Source organism: Tamandua tetradactyla, chromosome 5 (genome assembly GCF_023851605.1).
Source record: "Tamandua tetradactyla isolate mTamTet1 chromosome 5, mTamTet1.pri, whole genome shotgun sequence".
Classification (NCBI taxonomy): Eukaryota; Metazoa; Chordata; class Mammalia; order Pilosa; family Myrmecophagidae; genus Tamandua; species Tamandua tetradactyla.
Genome location: NC_135331.1, coordinates 176533755 through 176551276, shown reverse-complemented (window position 1 = coordinate 176551276; position 17522 = coordinate 176533755). Strand labels below are relative to the sequence as shown.

Sequence of the window (17522 nt, the reverse complement as noted above, 5' to 3'; positions counted from 1 at the left end):
AATGAATATACATGCAAAAATCCACAAACAAGTACTTGCAAATCACATCTAGCAGTATATTAAAAGAATTATGCAACATGACCAAGTAGGATTTATTCCAGGTATGCAAGGGTGGTTCAACATAAAAAAATCAATTAGTGTAATACACTGTATCAACAAATCAAAGTGAAACATCACATGATCATCTCGATTGATGAGGAAAAGACATTTGACAAAATTTAACATTCTTTCTTGAAGAAAACACTTCAAAGGGTAGGAATAGAAGGGAACTTCTTCAACATGGTAAAGGGACTATATGAAAAACCGACAACTAACATCATCCTCAAAGAGGAAAGATTGAAAGCTTCCTATTCACTGTAGGAAGGGAAACTGAGAGGTTTCCCTCAGAGAGCAGTGTGGCGGTTCCAGAGGAGACTAGGGGTGGGGTTGCCATATGATCCTGCAGCTCCTTTGCTCAGTATATACCTAGAGGAACAGAGTGTGGGGGCATGAATGGACATTTGTACACTGGTGTTTCTGGCAGCAGTGTTCACGATTCACAGCAGATGGAAGTGGTCTAAGGGCACAACGACTGAGGAATGGAACTATTGTGTATGGTGCATGGACCTCTGAGCAGCCACAAGAAGGAATGAAGTTGTGAGACATGCAACTTGGTTTATAAACCTTATGGACTGTATGATGAATGAAATGATAGAAACAAAAAGAGAAATACTATCATGCCTCACTCATATGGGCTAACTATAACATAAAAAGTAAGTAAACTGAAGTCAATGGCATGGGTTATTAGTTTAGGGCATAATATAAAGGATCCTAGATTGTAATTTCTTACAGCAGTCACATATATTCAGGAGTTGTAACTGGTATGTCTAAATTCTTAGATACTGAGCTGTTTATATATAACCTGATCATTCCCAGAAACTTCAAGTATTTGACTCCTAAGACTCAGAGTTACAGCTCTGAAGCTATGAAAGTCAGGACTACCGTATACAGGAACTGCTTAAAAAGTTGAAAAAAAAAGGATCAGACTGGGTGGGCCACGGTGGCTCAGCAGGCAGAGTTCTTGCTTGCCACGGTGGAGTCCCGGATTCAATTCCCGTTGCCTGCACATGCAAAAAAAAAAGGGGGTGGTGGTGGTGGTGGTGGTGGTATTAGGGATCAGACTTTGATTAGAAATATGGATGAAGATGATCTGGATAGGACTGTGGTAGGCCAGAATATACAGGGTAAAGGATGATATTATCCATATTTTAAAACTCCAACTTTTGCATGAGACCAAAGGGAGACATTTAGTTGGTGCAAAATTTATATTTTGGGTAGCACATTACCTAATTTAACTTGTGTGGTCAGGTTAGTTGAATACCATCAGTACATAGAATCTTGAATAGCACGTGAGATCTTGTTGGTTTGTCCATCTTAGTATGATGCCCTGATATATCTCCGAGTAATTTGGGCAGTGAATAATGAAGTGGACTGGGGAGAAAGGAGGAAATATTCACATTCCCCATTTGGAGAATTCCTGAAATTCTCACAGCAGTTGGGACAACTAAATCAATAGGCTGAGCCCTTGATCGTGGGGTTCGCCCCTATGAAACTTATTGCTGCAAAGGATAGTCTAAGCCTACTTAAAATTATACCTAAGAGTCACCCCCAGAGAACCTCTTTTATTGCTCAGATGTGGCCTTTCTTTCTAAGCCAGCTCAGCAGATGAAGTCACTTCCTTCCCCACATCGTGGAACATGACTTCCAGAGGTGTAAATCTCCCTGTAATGTGGGACAGAAAGTCTGGGATGAGTGAGGACCCAGCATCAAGAGATTGAGAAAGCCTTCTTGACCAAAAGGGGGAAGAGAGAAATGAGACAAAAAGAAAGTGTCAGTTGCTGAGAGATTTTAAACAGAGTCAAGAGGTTATCCTGGAAGTTATTCTTACGCATTATGTAGATATCCCTTTTTAGCTTATGGTGTATTGAAGTAGCTGTAGGGAAGTACCTGGAACTGTAGAGCTGTGTTCCAATAGCTTTGATTTTTGAAGATGATTGTATGAGGATATAACTTTAACAATGTGACTATGTGATTGTGAAAACCTTGTGTTTGATGCTCCTTTTAACCAGGGTATAGAAAGAGTAGAAAAAAATGCATAGATAAAAAGTAAATAATGGGGGGGAGGGATAAGGGATAAAATAAATTGGGTAGATTGAAAAAAATTAGCTATGTCACACATACCAAATCAATTAAATCATAATGAATTTAAAATAATGAAAAGAGTTCAGGTTATGATAAAAGAAACCTGGATTTGAACTCCATTCCACTTGGGCATTTGCTGCATAACTCAGAAAACTAGATTTTTAAGTGCTAATAAATTTCATTACCTTTTGAGTTCCTCACAAGTTATGTTGAGATTTAAATTAAATAATGTGTATGTTATCCTAAAAAAATTCTAGCATTGAATAGGCACTCAAATTCATACAGGTTAGGCACAAATGTCTGAACCTAGGGGCCAGGAGGTGCTAAAGTTTCAGGATGGGCAGGAGTGAAACTATGTAGCCTTTCTGTGAAGCTCGCTTTGGCCATCAGAAGTCCATATGGCTCTGTATGATGCCGACCTCCTTAAAATTCCTTTCTATCTGACTCTTCAGAAGTGGTGTCCCACCTTGTGCAGTCAAGTGGCCAAAATCCACGGAATCGTCTTAGTACCCTAAAGGAAGGCTGTCAAGCAATATTCAGTCTACATGTCAGTTTGAGCCCTACATTTTGATCCCAGTGGAAGAGCATTTTCAGACTTCAAATGAAAAGGATGTCTCTTTCCAAGGAAACAGGATCATATTAGGAGCCTGTTTTGCTTATCTTCTCTCAGTGTCCATTCTCTTCAAAAAAACTTTCTACAATGAAAAAAGAAAGTTTCAGCATACTGTGTATAGACCATCCTTTGGAAAAGACAGAAAATTCTGAAGAGCCTTCAATACCCTCAGATCCTTTTTCCCTGAAAACCACTGAATATATGAGAGTGTTTTGGGGAAGACATGCAGAAAGTTCTGACGGGAACATTGCCTCTTTCCATGGAATATTCAGAGAGTGAAAGAGCCTTCCTCACCACATAGACTCTGTGAATGCTCTCTGTACCAGATGCCTCCAGCAGCTGCTGAGGGACTCTCACTTGAAAATGTTCTCCAGGCAGGAGGCCCAGATGAACTTGATGAAGTAGGCAGTAGAGACATATGTCCATCATGATATTTATGATCTGATCTTTAAATATGTGGGGACCATGCAGGCAGGTGAGGTCTTTAACCAAATCACAAGAAGCCTTCAGGATCTTCAGCAGAAAGATATTGGTGGGAAGCCTGAGTTCAGCTTCAGCCTACCTCATGCAGAGAGAACTAGGAGTTAGCTGAACAAATGTACCTCCCCAGGGCAGAAGCAGATTTGTTGTGAAAGACAGTGCAGCTAATTATGCAGTCTCCAAGCCAGAGAGCTAACTTGGAGACCATGCATGCTGATGATCAGTCCTGTTATACCTGCTTGTGAAGACAGAGATCCCTAACCGGATGGCAAATTTCAGTTACATCAGAAACGTCCGATTTAGCAACTCAGCGAAAGATGAATGGGGACACTGCCTGATCTCAGTTGAGGCTGCAGTTGAATACATTCCACAAGGAAACCTCCCCGCAAAACCACCCAAGTATGAGGGCTTTGGCTCATTCAGCAAGGAATGAGCTTACTGTCTCAGATGACTTCAACTCCCATTAACTGCTTATTCAAACACATTGCTTCAGGGAACCAGAAAGAAGTGGAAAGACTTCTGAGACAGGAAAACTGTGATAAAGACGCCATCCAAGAGGTGTGTTACCCACTGTGCTTCTTTGATGACTGTGGAAAGCTCATCTCTGGGAGGCTGAATGATCTTTCAGTTTCACTCCATTCTCCAGGGATGACAGAGGTCATACACCATGGTACGTGCTGCCCTCTGTGGGCAAGCCTCCCTCATTGCCTTCCTGGTTTCCAAAGGCCACTGACTATCACGGTGCAACTCCACTGTACCTAGCATGCCAGAAGGGCTGCCAGAGCGTGACACGGCTGCTGTTGTAAGACAAAGCCAGCGCCAAACTGCACGACAACAACAGCAACATACCCCTCCACCTGGCCTGCACCGATCATCACAAAGACTGTGTGAAGGAGATGGTGTACTATCATGTGCACTCATGCATACTGGAGACTGGCAATGAGAAAAGAGACATTCCCCTGCACAAAACTGTACGTTGGGGTTACCAGGGCATCAAAGAAACATTGCTACAAAATGAAGCATCCACAGGGATCCAGAACAGAGTGACAGAAACACCACTCGAATGTGCATTAAATTCAGATTCTGTCTGTGATGGAAACCAACTGTCATCTCTCCTTGGGAAAGCAGCCGAAGTCTTCTGAGGTCTCTGCTGCATTCATTCAATGCTCTGTGATGTGTCCCTAGTCTTACTGAAGACACTTTGCATCAGCCTGAGGCAAAGAGGCACAGTGAAACAGGATAACCTCCCAGACCAGAGCAGATCCCAGACTGATGATGACCAAGGAAGGAGGGACCAGCCCCAAAGGCCTGCACTGGAACAAGCTGCTCCTAGGAACTGCGACTGCTCTGCAGACGCCGGATGAACAAGGCCACAGGAGCCAAGAGCTCAAAGACTGCTGGAAGTCTAATACTCCCCAGTCTTAACAGTAATAAGGAATTTTTCAATTTGCTGCCAAAAAGTGGATACTCAATAAGAAGACCCCAAGCATGTACGTAGCTTTGAACTAAGTGTACTTTCAAAAAACAGCCTTCGGTGAGTATGTCTTCAGCAGAAAGTTCTGAAAAGCTTTTCTGTAAGACAGTGGCTAAGGGAAAGAGTGCAATAAAAAATGAACACCTCTTTCCTCTTTAAAGCTAATGAATGCACTTGAAAAGGAATGCCAAAAGTTTCAAGTGGCCAGATCCTTAAGTCTAGAGTGCATATTTCTTTTTAAATGTCAGGGTTCCTTGGTTACAGTGAGAGATTTCATCACCAGATTCTGACCTCCTAACAAAAAGGTGCTCAATCTCTTTGATGTGTATAACTTAGCAAGCCAGAAGAATTCCTCTGTCTGGGGGAAGCTCAAGAGAGGCAACAGGAGGTTTCACAGGACTGTGGAGCCCAGGCAGAAAAGTCACATCTTAGGTTCTGGAAAACTGTTCCTTCAAAAGCAACACAGGACCCCAGAGATACCTATATGCCTTTTGGATGTTCATTTTGGTGAAACGGACATATTAGACCTATACTACATCATTTACAAGAAAAGTTTGGTATAACGTTTATTCCAAGAATATAAGTAGATACTTTGTCACTGCGTGTAATGCACTTGTAGCACTACCTCTAGAAGCAGCCCTTTCTGTTAAGAACCTCTTCATCCCTGAAGGATGGTTACTGAACTAGAGGGAGATTTGGCATATCTTTTCTTATTCTTTTGATTGAAATTCAAAAATAACAGCACAAACCAGGTTAAAGTTAAGTTAGAATTTATCACCATTTATTCTTTTTTACAAGATTTCTATAGCGTATAGTTACTTTTTTGTTATTAATTGGTCTGGAGCAACAAACAAGGGTTTTTCCTGAATACATTTTCAAATAACCTTCTAATAGGAAAAGTTCTGTGCATTTTCTTGGAAGGGAAGGGCAGATTATTTTTTCTATAAAGTAATTTATGAGCTCTAATTTTCTAATGTTCCTTAGGTATGTGCCAAAAGATGGAATAGAAACAGTAAACTAATGATTCTTGAAAAAAAATTCTTACTTTTTTTTTTAGCAATATTATTTGTAGGTATTTTCAAGTTAGCTGGGCCTCGCAAAATCACATCTAGAATATTTGGCTCAAGGAAAACTCAGTCCCATGTTCTGACTTTTTTAAAAAGTAAAATTTGGAGGATTAGGAATGATTTAGTCACTTTGCCATAGAAGGAAACAGGAACACGGAACATAACTGAAACAAGGTTTAATCACAGAGGGTACCGAATTTATAAGTTTTATTTTGTGAGCTATGTGATGAGTCGAGGACCTGGGAATAGTAAAAGAAGGAAGATAAAGACTATTTATTTTTAAGACTTAAAAGAAGGAAAATTACAGGTTGAGCAGAAGAAAAAACAAACATCATATTTTATTCTAGGATATATAGAGAGAAGATAAGTGAGAGTCTAAGACTTTGTTTTGCACAGTTTGGGTGTGTTAAACCAGCAATGTCTGCTCCTCCTATAAATAGGCTTAATAGACTAAATTCCTTTTGTTGCCTCATTGTTTCTTGTAAAATAAGCTACAGAAAGGGGTGGGGGTGGAGGCCCACGTGCTTTAAAAATACTCCCTCAACCAGGTCCTGCCATTATTTGGAGATGGGTAAACTTTGGAATTCAGGTTAATTTATCACTCAAGGATAACCCTGGGTTACCTAAAAGCAAAGAGAGTCCTGTATATTTTTCTGAAATTTATTCCAATTTCCTGATCTTGTAGCCATTATGTAAACAGTCCTTGTTTGGAACACTAAAAATCTAATGCTGTTATTTGGAACAGCAGTTTGTCATGGATTGTGAACAACTCTGTAAATTCTTGTGGAATGTACCAAATTGATCAGTTTCTAGAGCTAGTTTCATTGGCAACTAAGTAATTCAAACCACCCACAATTTGCTGTAGTTTGTCTTGCTTCTGTTTGCTACAATGTTTGCTCTTTGCTCAAAATGACCTTGGTTTATCTCCTTGTCAGGAAGGGGAACAGATGGAAATATGCTGATTTTTATCCTGCTTGCTGGACAATAGGTAATAATATCCTTTGTCTATTGTCCACATCTGTGAAACAGTATAAGACTAACTTGTCAGCTTGATAATAGAGTAAAAATTCAGATGCTTCATAATTCTTAATATTGTCTGTTCCCAGATTTCTCCATAAAACTTTCCACAACAAAAGACCAGTGTAGTTATCTGAGAGTCAACTCTGACTTCTCTAATTAAGTATTGCAAACAAGAACGAAAGAGAATAGATAAAACAACATTTTGAGAGAGCTGTACAGATATTAGCCTTGCATTTAACTTTGTCTAAGGCAGTACTAAATCTGTACAATTATTACACATACATATAAAATGATAATACATGTAATAACAATTTTTTCTGCTTAATGACAAATCTCTATTGACAAAAAATTAAAAAGGCACAGGGTATGTCATTAATGCTCTGTCTTGTATTACCTTCTTTTTAGATCCCATGGATAACCTTGTTTGGCCAGCCATACTTTTCTGGAGTAAGAGAGATCTATGGAGATATTGACTCTATCACCTTGTTTTAAGGTTATTCCTAATACACAAGACTTCTTGCTCACTGCCATGGCTGACTGATTGCTCATGCCCCAGCTTCCAATGTATCAGACACTGCTTTTCCTGGGTGTAGCTGCCTATATCCCTGATCTAGTTTCTAAATACCTTTCCTTTCACTAACTCTGCTGCCGCTACACTTGCCTTGTTTTCTTGTTTGAATATACAAAAGCTATTTCTGTTTATTTTCTTCTCACTGTTTCCTGTGCCTAAATACCCTCCCAGAGATCCTAACATGACTCTTTTTTCTGCATCATTTGGCTCCTCATGACCTCTTCAGAGATTTTTCTGACTGAACAAAATATCACATGACCCTGACTTATTTCTATTGTAAAACTCATCATTAACCAGTTTCTTCTTTATATGCCCCATTTATTATGGCCTTTCTAATCTTTCTATGCTATTGATATCACAAGAGCAGAACACCACTCACCATATTCAAAAAACGTATCCCCCAAACCAAGAAAATTTCCTGAAAAATAGTGGGCAATAAATATTGTGTAATAAATGAATGTGTTTAAACCATGGCCCCTTACAAGAAAACAAATCCTATTCCTAATTCACAGCTCAAATTATCCCTTCTAAATTCCATGATGTTTTCAAAGTTTAACTCAGCTAGTAAATGCCAAATGTAGCAGGTCGATTGTCCAAAAATTGAGCAAAAGAAAGTTGATTGAAAACTGTGTGAAGTAGTTTAAGGTTTATTAGGAAAAAAAACAGGTTAAAACTCACAGCATACACAATGATACTCAATGTTAACTATCAAGTGAAGGAATTAAGACATTTTTTTCAATAACACACAAGGACTTTGCATACATAAACTTTGATTTTTGATACTATTATCTAAAACTTCCCAAACTATTCCATCCTAAATATTTGTAATTGCCCCCCCCCTTTTTTCACAGAACTCAAATTCCAGGCACTTTTATTTTTTTAAAGGATTGACCCATTACAACACACACACAAAAATCACACTTTAAGAAAAAAAACATATCTTTGATCTTTCATTACTGAATTCAATAGATAATGCTAGGTAGGCACTTAGTAAATACAAAATGAATGAATTTTGCTTGTCTCATATGAATCCATTTGATGTAAAACTAATCCTCTAATTCAATTCCTTTTGCTTTCCTTTAAACAAAGGATTAGAATGTTTGAAAGAAGAACTAAAGTGAGGTATTGGTTATGGACAGAAGTTGGGTGAATGACAGATTTCATTTTCAAATTTTTTTTAGTTATTAGAGAGAAGAAGGGTGTCTCCCTAAAGACCTTATAATTAGAAATTCAACATTTCAGTGATGATTCATTTCACGACACATTCATTTTCCAAGTTTGTTAGATTTGAAAACCTTACAGACAGAAAAGTTCTTTTTCTCTCCTGCAGTCTTTGGAGAACATAGGGACCCTGTAGATAAGGAAATCCCAAAGAAGGAAAGGCAAATGCAGAAGGTCGCTCCTGCAGAGCGTCAAAGTGCAGCAGGCCAGAAGGCTAGTACCCAGACTTCCAGAGGCTGAAACGAGAATTGAACCAACTTGAGAGAAAAAATCTCATAATTTTCTAATGAAGAAGTTCCATTTTCCTAAAGTCTTGTGACTTCTTGGCTTTTTTTTTTTTTTTAAACAACGAACAGTGAAGTATTAGGGGTATGAAATGCGGGCTCGGTGGAATGAGCTTTTTATGAAGGCGTCTTTCATGTCGGCATTTCCTCTTGGTTTATTAACCTTCTGCTTGGGATAAAATAACAACTTTAGAACTTTCCTCTACACATGTCAAATATGTCCGAGATGTTCATCAGAGTGACAGGAGTGGTGGCCACGACCACATAGTCGTGTTTCTCATACTCCAGACCAAGATGCTTGGCTAGAGGTATGACAGGCCAACAACTTCAATCTTCCCTCAAGGATTAAGGATCTTAGAAAAAGATCTTAGAAAAAGAATGTGCTTTTGTAGGAAATTGAGACTGGAATGACAATGCTTGAGGAAACAGACAGATAGGATGCAGTGTCTCTATATACCGGACATCCGGGTAGCCCATGCCAAAGGCAGCTCTGTAATAATCTGTAATTTTTCTACCAAAATGATACAAACTAACTTCAAAATTAAGAATATTATGCATACACACACATACACAAAACCATACTCTGCCACTGGAAGGCAGAAATTGACAAAACTTGTCCAAAAAAGTGAGAACCAATCTCAGCTCAAATCCCTCCTGCTCTCTATATACCACCCCCACTTGCTTCAAGATTTTGTGGTGATCACTTCTCAGCCTTTTGGCTAAGATCAAGTGTAGTATCTGTTCTTATCAGTTTAATATCTGATACATCCTCTATCCAAGGACAATATATTAAATGGATTTTTGGAGTTAGGAGATGGAATAGCAGCTTGCTCCGTCCACTCCACGGATCGACCTGGCATTGCAGTACTTCCAGGAACAGTGCACCCCCCTTGGGGGAACAATAAATGTATAAAGTAAAAAAAAAAAAAAAAAAAATTTTGTGGTGACAAAAGGCAGATCAAGGAATGAACATAAATGAAACAGAGTGCCTAATGGTGGCAGTAGAAGGATTAAACAACCTTAAAAAAGAAAATACTCAGCACTAAAAAAGTAATTGAGCAAAATAAAGTACAAGGTACACAAATTAAAGGAGCAGATGAAATCTGAAGAGAGAAGTGCTATTTAAATGGACAGGTGACATGTTAAGGGGCTGTCTCCCAAATCCATGCCTTTTGAAGAGAAAAAATTTAAAAAAAGAAGGAAGAAGCACTCCTTGGGAATTGAGTAGTGAAGGGGAAAAGAGGAAAGTGGGGGAAAATTCAGGGACTTGCCGGAAAAGAGAATCACAGCCCCTCCACAACCACCTCCCAAATCCCAAATTCCCTAAGTACCTGAATTTTATAAGAGTGACAGAGCAGGATGCCATTATACGAGGAACCTCTAAAACACTCCAGTACCATAAAATGAACCTGAAGAAATTAAAATCCATAGAGAACTATTGCACAAATTTAGGAAACAAAATTTCATACAAAGTGGCTTGGAAAAATTCCCTGCCTCTTTTCCCCTAAGCGACTAGTATGAAGCAGAAAACTGTGTAATTAGGGTGGCAATCTCTTCCCCATTTTCTTGGGACTTTCATAAGTTACACACTAAAAGATTTGCACACCAAGAATTTGTTCAATCTTGGAAAAACTGAGTATTGTTTACCCTAAGTATAAACCTACAGTCTAGACAAATTAAACAGATTTAAACAAGCGTTTGGGGCTATGAAAAATTATGTGAAATCATAAATTAAAAAAAAACAACACCAGAGGGTGCACAGGTGGTTCAGTGGTAGAATGCTTGCCTTCCATAAGGGAGACCTGAGTTTGATACCCAGATCATGCACCCAAACAACAAACAAACCAAACAAACAAACAAACAAAAAAAAAAAACAGAAAAAGGCAAAAATAAAAATGGGAGAGATAGAAAAAGATTTGCTGGAAGTATAAAAAGAACTGGGACAAAAGGACATAATTATGTAAATAATGAATATTAACTTAAGTATTGCTCAAAGGAAAATAAAATGAAATGAAATTTAATAAGAAGCTTTGAAGAAAGCCAGGAAAATAGTAAAGAGAATGAAAATGACATAAAGGGTCATTCAGAGACCCTGAACTCTGTAACTTCAAGGGAGAAGTGGATACCTGAAAAGTTACCTCAGAACTACTATGAGTATGATATATCCTAGTAAAACTATTGCACTTCAAAGATAAATATTAAAATATTGCAGAGGCCAAACCCTGATCAAGCATTGCAGAAAGAGACACACTCTAGGGCTCTTTTCTCCTCCGAAGTTTTTAAAAAGGATCTGGCAGAGCCACTTTTTTCAAAATTCCAGAAAAGAGTTAACAGTAACAAGGTAGTGGCTGAATCAAGAAGAAAGCAGCTTAAAATTGGTAGCCACCTTGTGCTCCCAGTGCGTGTTCATGTCCTGGAGCTGGAGAGAGCCGAGTAATCAAGGAGTTTACATGGAATGCATGGTGTCCTTGCCAATTTGTCGATGGGATTCTAAGGGGAGGACCAGGACACTCAGTACTTGCATTCCAGAATGTACCCTGTACCTAGAGGCAAACTTGCAGAGATCTCTCAGAAAGCACTGTGGAAGAACAGTCAAATTGCGGCATCTTGGAATGGGAGGCTGCTGGCAGTGGGATATACAGTGTGGCCCCTGGGATCATGAAGAAGCTTACTTCCCTGGGGAAAAGGGAACACTCCGATCCATGAAAACAGGAGAATTCCTAGGGCCACGTGCACATGCCCAAGATAAGATGCATGTGCTCACAAAAAGGCCACAGAAGACCCTTTGCTTTTACCCTGAGCTGTTCTCTAAACTTATTATTAAGACAGCTAAGTGCTGAAGGACGGCCCCGAGACATGCCAAACTGCAAAGACTGATAAAAGTACTTCTGCTTGAATTTGTTTTTGCTTTTATTATTAGTGCCAAGTATTCAAAGAAAGCTCTGTCATACCACTAGCTGGACACAAGCTTGAGGAACAATGCCACAGGGCCTCGATTACAGAGACACATATTAAAATACTAAAATGTCTATGTCATGGTTAAAGATTGTAAAACACTTAAAGAAATGAGAAAAGAAGCAGGCTACAGGATTAGAAACCATTAATGAAGAGGACCGTACTGAGACATACCAGACAGAGATAATATGAGATGTAATTGGTTTGGGCTTTCCAGGAAGGTTGCAATAAATGATCACAAAGTGGGTGGTTTAAAACAAAAGATTTATTCCTGGTGCCTGCCCATGCCAAAAAAAAAAAGAAAAAGAAAGAAAAAAAAAACAAAGACATTTATTCTCTCATCATTCTAGACACTAGTCCCATTTCCTAGAGCAACACACTTCTGAAACAATTTGATTTCCAAGCACTGTCTGACAGTTGTTGAATCACAGTAAACTGGCTCACCAGAATAAATCACTAGGCGTAGGAGATGCTGGGAGAGAGTAAGATTTCAGCAAAAATACATGTTGTTCTAGTTTGCTAGCTGCTGGAATGCAATATACCAGGAACGGAATAGATTTTTAAAAGGGGAATTTAATAAGTTGCTAGTTTACAGTTCAAAGGCTGAGAAAATGTCCCAAGTAAAACAAGTCTATAGAAATGTCCAATCAAAGGCATCCAGAGAAAGATAACTTGGTTCAAGAAAGCTGATGAAGTTCACGGTTTCTCTCTCAAGTGAGAAGGCACATGGTGAACATAGTCAGGGCTTCTCTCTCAGCTGGAACATGGCATCATCTGCTAGCTTCTCTCCTGGCTTCCAGTTTCATGAAGCTCCCCGGGAGGCATTTTTCTTTTTCATCTCCAAAGGTAGCTGGCTTGTGGATTCTCTGCTTTGTAGTGCTACAGCATTCTCTGCTCTCTGAATCTTTCATTCTCCAAAATGTTTCCTCCTCTACAGGACTCCAGTAAACCAATCAAGACCTACCCAAATGAGTGGAGACACATCTCCCCTAATCCAGCTTAACAACCACTCTTGATTGGGTTACATCTCCAGGGAGATGATCCAATTACAGACTCAAACATACAGTATTGAATAGGGATTATTCTGCCTTTATGAAATGGGATTTTAAAACATGGTTTTTCTAGGGTCCACACATCCTTTCAAACCAGCACACATGTATATGTCAGAAAAATATTTCAAAGCACATTCTGATAGTAGGCTCATAGCTCTGATCCTGAATTGAGGCATAGAACCTTCTTACTACATTTTCAGAGAAAGTCTTGATTCTCTGTCCTTCCAAGGAAGTTGGCCTCTGAGTCATAATTTGCTCTGGGATCTCCTTTTCTGTTTTCAAAAAAAAGGAGCCCATTTCACTACAAATTCTAGATCCTCATTAGTCCGCTGTTTTTCAAATAATTTACTGCTGTAACCAACATTTCTGCGGTCCTGAAATGGATTAAGCTGCTCACACATGAATCCCATGAGTAAAGGCCCACAGCTTGGCTTGATGTGTGAATAAGGCTTCTTAGGGTAGCTACAGTTCAAAGATACATGACTGTTTTTATTTGTAGTTTAAACAATTTGGGGTAAATATTCAAGTCAAAATATGAGAAGAAATTTGTTTTACCACACATTTCAATCATCCCTGCTGACCTCCAGTGTCTGGGAGGCTACACTAAGCACTCTATTTAGGACTGCCCACCTCCCTCCCTGCACTCCTGATCACCAGTTCCCTGCTCTGTTTTTTTATTTTCCAGAATATTTATCTCCTTTTAATGTATTTTTTTTTAACAATCTAACATGTATTTATTCTTTAAGGTCTGTGTTTCTAGTATATTTGCTGCAGGAGAACAGTGAATCTTGTTTCTTCAGTACTTAGAACAGTGCCCAGCATGTAGTAGGCACTCAATAAATATGTGTTGGGTGAGAGAATATATGAGTAAATGACTATTGTCTAACTTAAATGAAGGGAAATATGAATAAAGTCAAACTCATGCATATATTTAATCTTCTAGTCAAGTTTCAGTTACTGATAACCTAGAGAAGATAAAATTTTTATCTAAAAGCTTATTAGGCAACTATACTTAAAAAGTATGTGCTCAGTGAATTCAAAATGTTACTTGTTGTATTATGATATTTATACAATATGCCTGAAGTAAAACTGTAGAAATGGAGAACAGATTAGTGTTTACAAGGATTGGGCTGGTGGTTGCATGAGGCAATATGTGTGATAAAATTAAACAGAACTATACGCATATGCTTACAGCAATGAGAGCTTATCAAACTAGGTGAAATTGACACTGCACCAATGTCAGTGTCCTGGTTTTGATTGTATACTATAGTTACAGAAGATGCTACCTCTGGGGAAGGTACAAAAGTGTGCATGAGACCTCCCCTAACATTTTTTCTCCAACTCTGTGCAAATCTATAATTATTTCAACATAAAAAGTTGGAAGTGGTAAAAGTGGTAAAGGTAAAAAATGTCAAAATTCCTGAGGGTCTGTAAGGCTGCTATAGTCCTATAGAACAGAATAGCTCTAGAATCCTGTAGAATAAATTCATCAAGCTCCAATATCATTCTCTATGTTAAAATATGAAGCTTCCAGGAAAATGTCATTGGCCCTGCCCACATCAGTCTCTCTATCCCTCATTGATCATTTGTAACCAGGATACCAGTAGAAAAATCAGATATGGTGGCCAGTGAGGGAAATCATTCTAATACAGGCAACGATCCCAATGTCCATCTCATATAAGGCCTTGGGAAACTGTGGAAGATAATACTGACTCAGATCTTTCATGTTGAAAAGGAATAATTATGGGAGATTATAATCCAGGAATTATTTGACAATATAAATTAAAATTTTAAATGTACATAACCATTGACCCAGCAATTTCATTTCTACAAATTTATCATATATATATACACACACACAACACACATACATATATATAATGCATAAGTATATAAATATGTATGAATTATATGCACCTTAAGAATTAAACATTCTGTGATAGGATCTTACAGTACACTGTTTTTAAAAGTATGAAACTGCAAACTAAGTCTCCATGTATAGCCATTAGGGTAAATTAAAAATTTATTAATATCAAATCTGCTACTCTAGAAAAATAGATATATAGATACAGATATGCACATATAGACATAAAAAAGGTGTTGAGTAATTATTGTTCAGTATAACAAGGGTAAGTTTTAGAATAGTGCCTAGTATGATCCCATTTGTTTCCTCAAAATAAAATCATAAATAGGTATGTTTCCTCCTAGTTTAATAAAAAAGATAAGTTAAACATGGGATTATAGATAATAGAGCAAATTCCATAATTACACAATAATCAAGGTTTTACCATATTAGTTGAAAGTAATGTTGTATTCATTGTCTTTAATGATTACTCTATAATTTAGCTATTTAGCATCAAACTGGTTGCTTCTTTGTAAATTCTTCCACTTACTTTAAAATTAATGGAATAGACACAACCCAATTAAGAGTAATATATCAATAGAGAGTAATATTATCTTAGGTTACTGAGAAATGAAATTTCTTGCTCATTTCCATGCTGAGTTCCTTATCATCTTATCAGAGTTTCTAAAATAGAACGGTGTTTCACAAATCTACATACTTCAAATCCAAAAACAAACATGAACTCAAAGTAAATCCTGGTATCCAGATAAAATCTGAACTTCATCTTTTCCATTTTTACTTTATCATAATTCTCACATCTAATCTTTCATAATCAAGAGAAGTATTTTGAAGCAAGAAGTAATTTTAGTTTAACTTATTAAAAGGGTGGCAAAGTCTCACTATGATGGTAGTATAAACTTGCTCTGCCTTAAATTTACCTTCAATAATCCCGAACTCACAAGACAGTAAAGGAAGAGACCTGGTCCTGAAGCCTGGCTCTACAACTCAAGGCATTTATCACTGAATGTTGGATATTTTCTAAGTAAAATGTGACCCTAAATTAATCTCAGCCTAAAAGTGAACAATATTTTTGCACAGAATGCTATTGATCAAAGAATTCCAACTTTTAGATGGCTCTCCATTTTTCATTCTTTGGCCTTAAGACCTGAAAAACTTTTCTGGTTCTCTTATAACTAAATATTTTGCAAATTTTTATCAGTTTATTCGATGCAAGAAGTTATACCTTATATAATTTTTCTACCTTCTCCAACTAATTGGAACATATTTAGTTTTTATTATACACTGGACATTTCTGAAATTTTATTATATTCTAGACACATTTGAAATGTTATTTAATTTTTACTTTCTCATATTTCAACCCTCATTTCCAACTCAACTTTATGATATAACTCCAAAATGTATCCCAAATTTTCCCATGTCTAACCCACTTCCATTACGATGTTGTCCAAACCTTTCATTGTTCACCTAGAATATTATGATAGTCTCCTAACTTATACCCCAACTTCCACTCTCTTCCTTTATAGTGGGCCACAAAAAAAGTAGCATTATCTTCTAAAATATAACTCTAACCACATAATTTCTTTACTTAAAGTTCTCCAATTTTTTTTTCATTGTATACAGAATAACAATCAATTTCCTATAGAAAGCATGTATTCGTACTGTAAATCGTAGCATAAAAGGCCTTACCCAACATTCCCCCATCTACCTTTCCAATTTATACCCCTGCTACTTTTCCACTGGCTCACCACAGTCCAGTTACACTAATACTTACTTCTCTTCAAATACTTTCAGCTATCATCCATATTGCTTTCCAGTAGCAATTCTTTCTGCATGACATTGTATTCTCCTAGATATATGCATGGTTCTTTCCTTCTAGTATAACTCAGGACTCAATTCAAATAACTATGTAAAACATAAGACCCTGTTACACTTTTTGCCAGGTAGGCTTTTAATAGTTCATTCATTTTCTTTTAATATATATAAGACCATTTCGGTGTTCCAGCTTTACTTAAATCAGTTTCATAATTTGCTTTTTCTTGGAATTAAACAATTTTACCTAAGCTTAAAAATTAAACAATAAGTTGTTAATAAAATGTTATATTCTTCTCTCTACTCTATCTATAGTTAAGTCTATAATTTCATTCATACTTCTGCTTATTTGTACTCTTTTTCCTTTGCCTCCCTTGATCTTGCCAGAATGGTTTTATTGGTTTATTTAGACTTTTCAGAAAATGGAATTTTGATTTTGTAAGTTTATTTTCAATGTTTGGTTCTTATGTTATTAACTGCTTCCCTTTACTATTTAATTTTTCTAAATTCTAATTTTTAAATTGGATGCTTACATCAACTGTTTAGACTTTTTTCTTTTTTATATAAACATTTTAAAGCAAAGGTCAGCATTACTTGCATCCACAAGTTCTCTTTTTTTGGCATGGGCAGGTTCTAGGAATCGAACACGGGCACTGCCCAAAACTGTCAGTTTTAAGGTCAAATCTCCTAAATTTTGGCTATTGTTTAGTTTGCATGATCTACTGATCATTAGGAAAAGTGTATTAAAATCTTCAAACATGATGGTTGATTTTTCCTTGACATTCTGGAAATATTTGTTTTACATGTTTTGAAGCTAGGTTATTTAGGACCTATTAAGCTCATAATTATATCTTCTTGGTGAATTGTATCCTTTATAAATACTTAGTGACCATTTTTATCTTAAGTGACATTTCTTCAGAGATACACTCAG

The 17522-nt window shown here is 37.3% G+C and overlaps 1 non-coding gene and 1 pseudogene across 1 annotated transcript; both read left to right on the top strand.

Moving 5' to 3' along the window:
• The first annotated feature begins 2573 nt into the window (after positions 1–2573).
• LOC143683398 (ankyrin repeat domain-containing protein 27 pseudogene) lies at positions 2574–4459 on the top strand (annotated as a pseudogene).
• Positions 4460–9610: 5151 nt separating this feature from the next.
• LOC143685473 (U2 spliceosomal RNA) lies at positions 9611–9801 on the top strand. The gene has a single exon (XR_013176697.1). It is a non-coding gene; the product is annotated as a U2 spliceosomal RNA (small nuclear RNA).
• The last annotated feature ends 7721 nt before the right edge of the window (positions 9802–17522 follow it).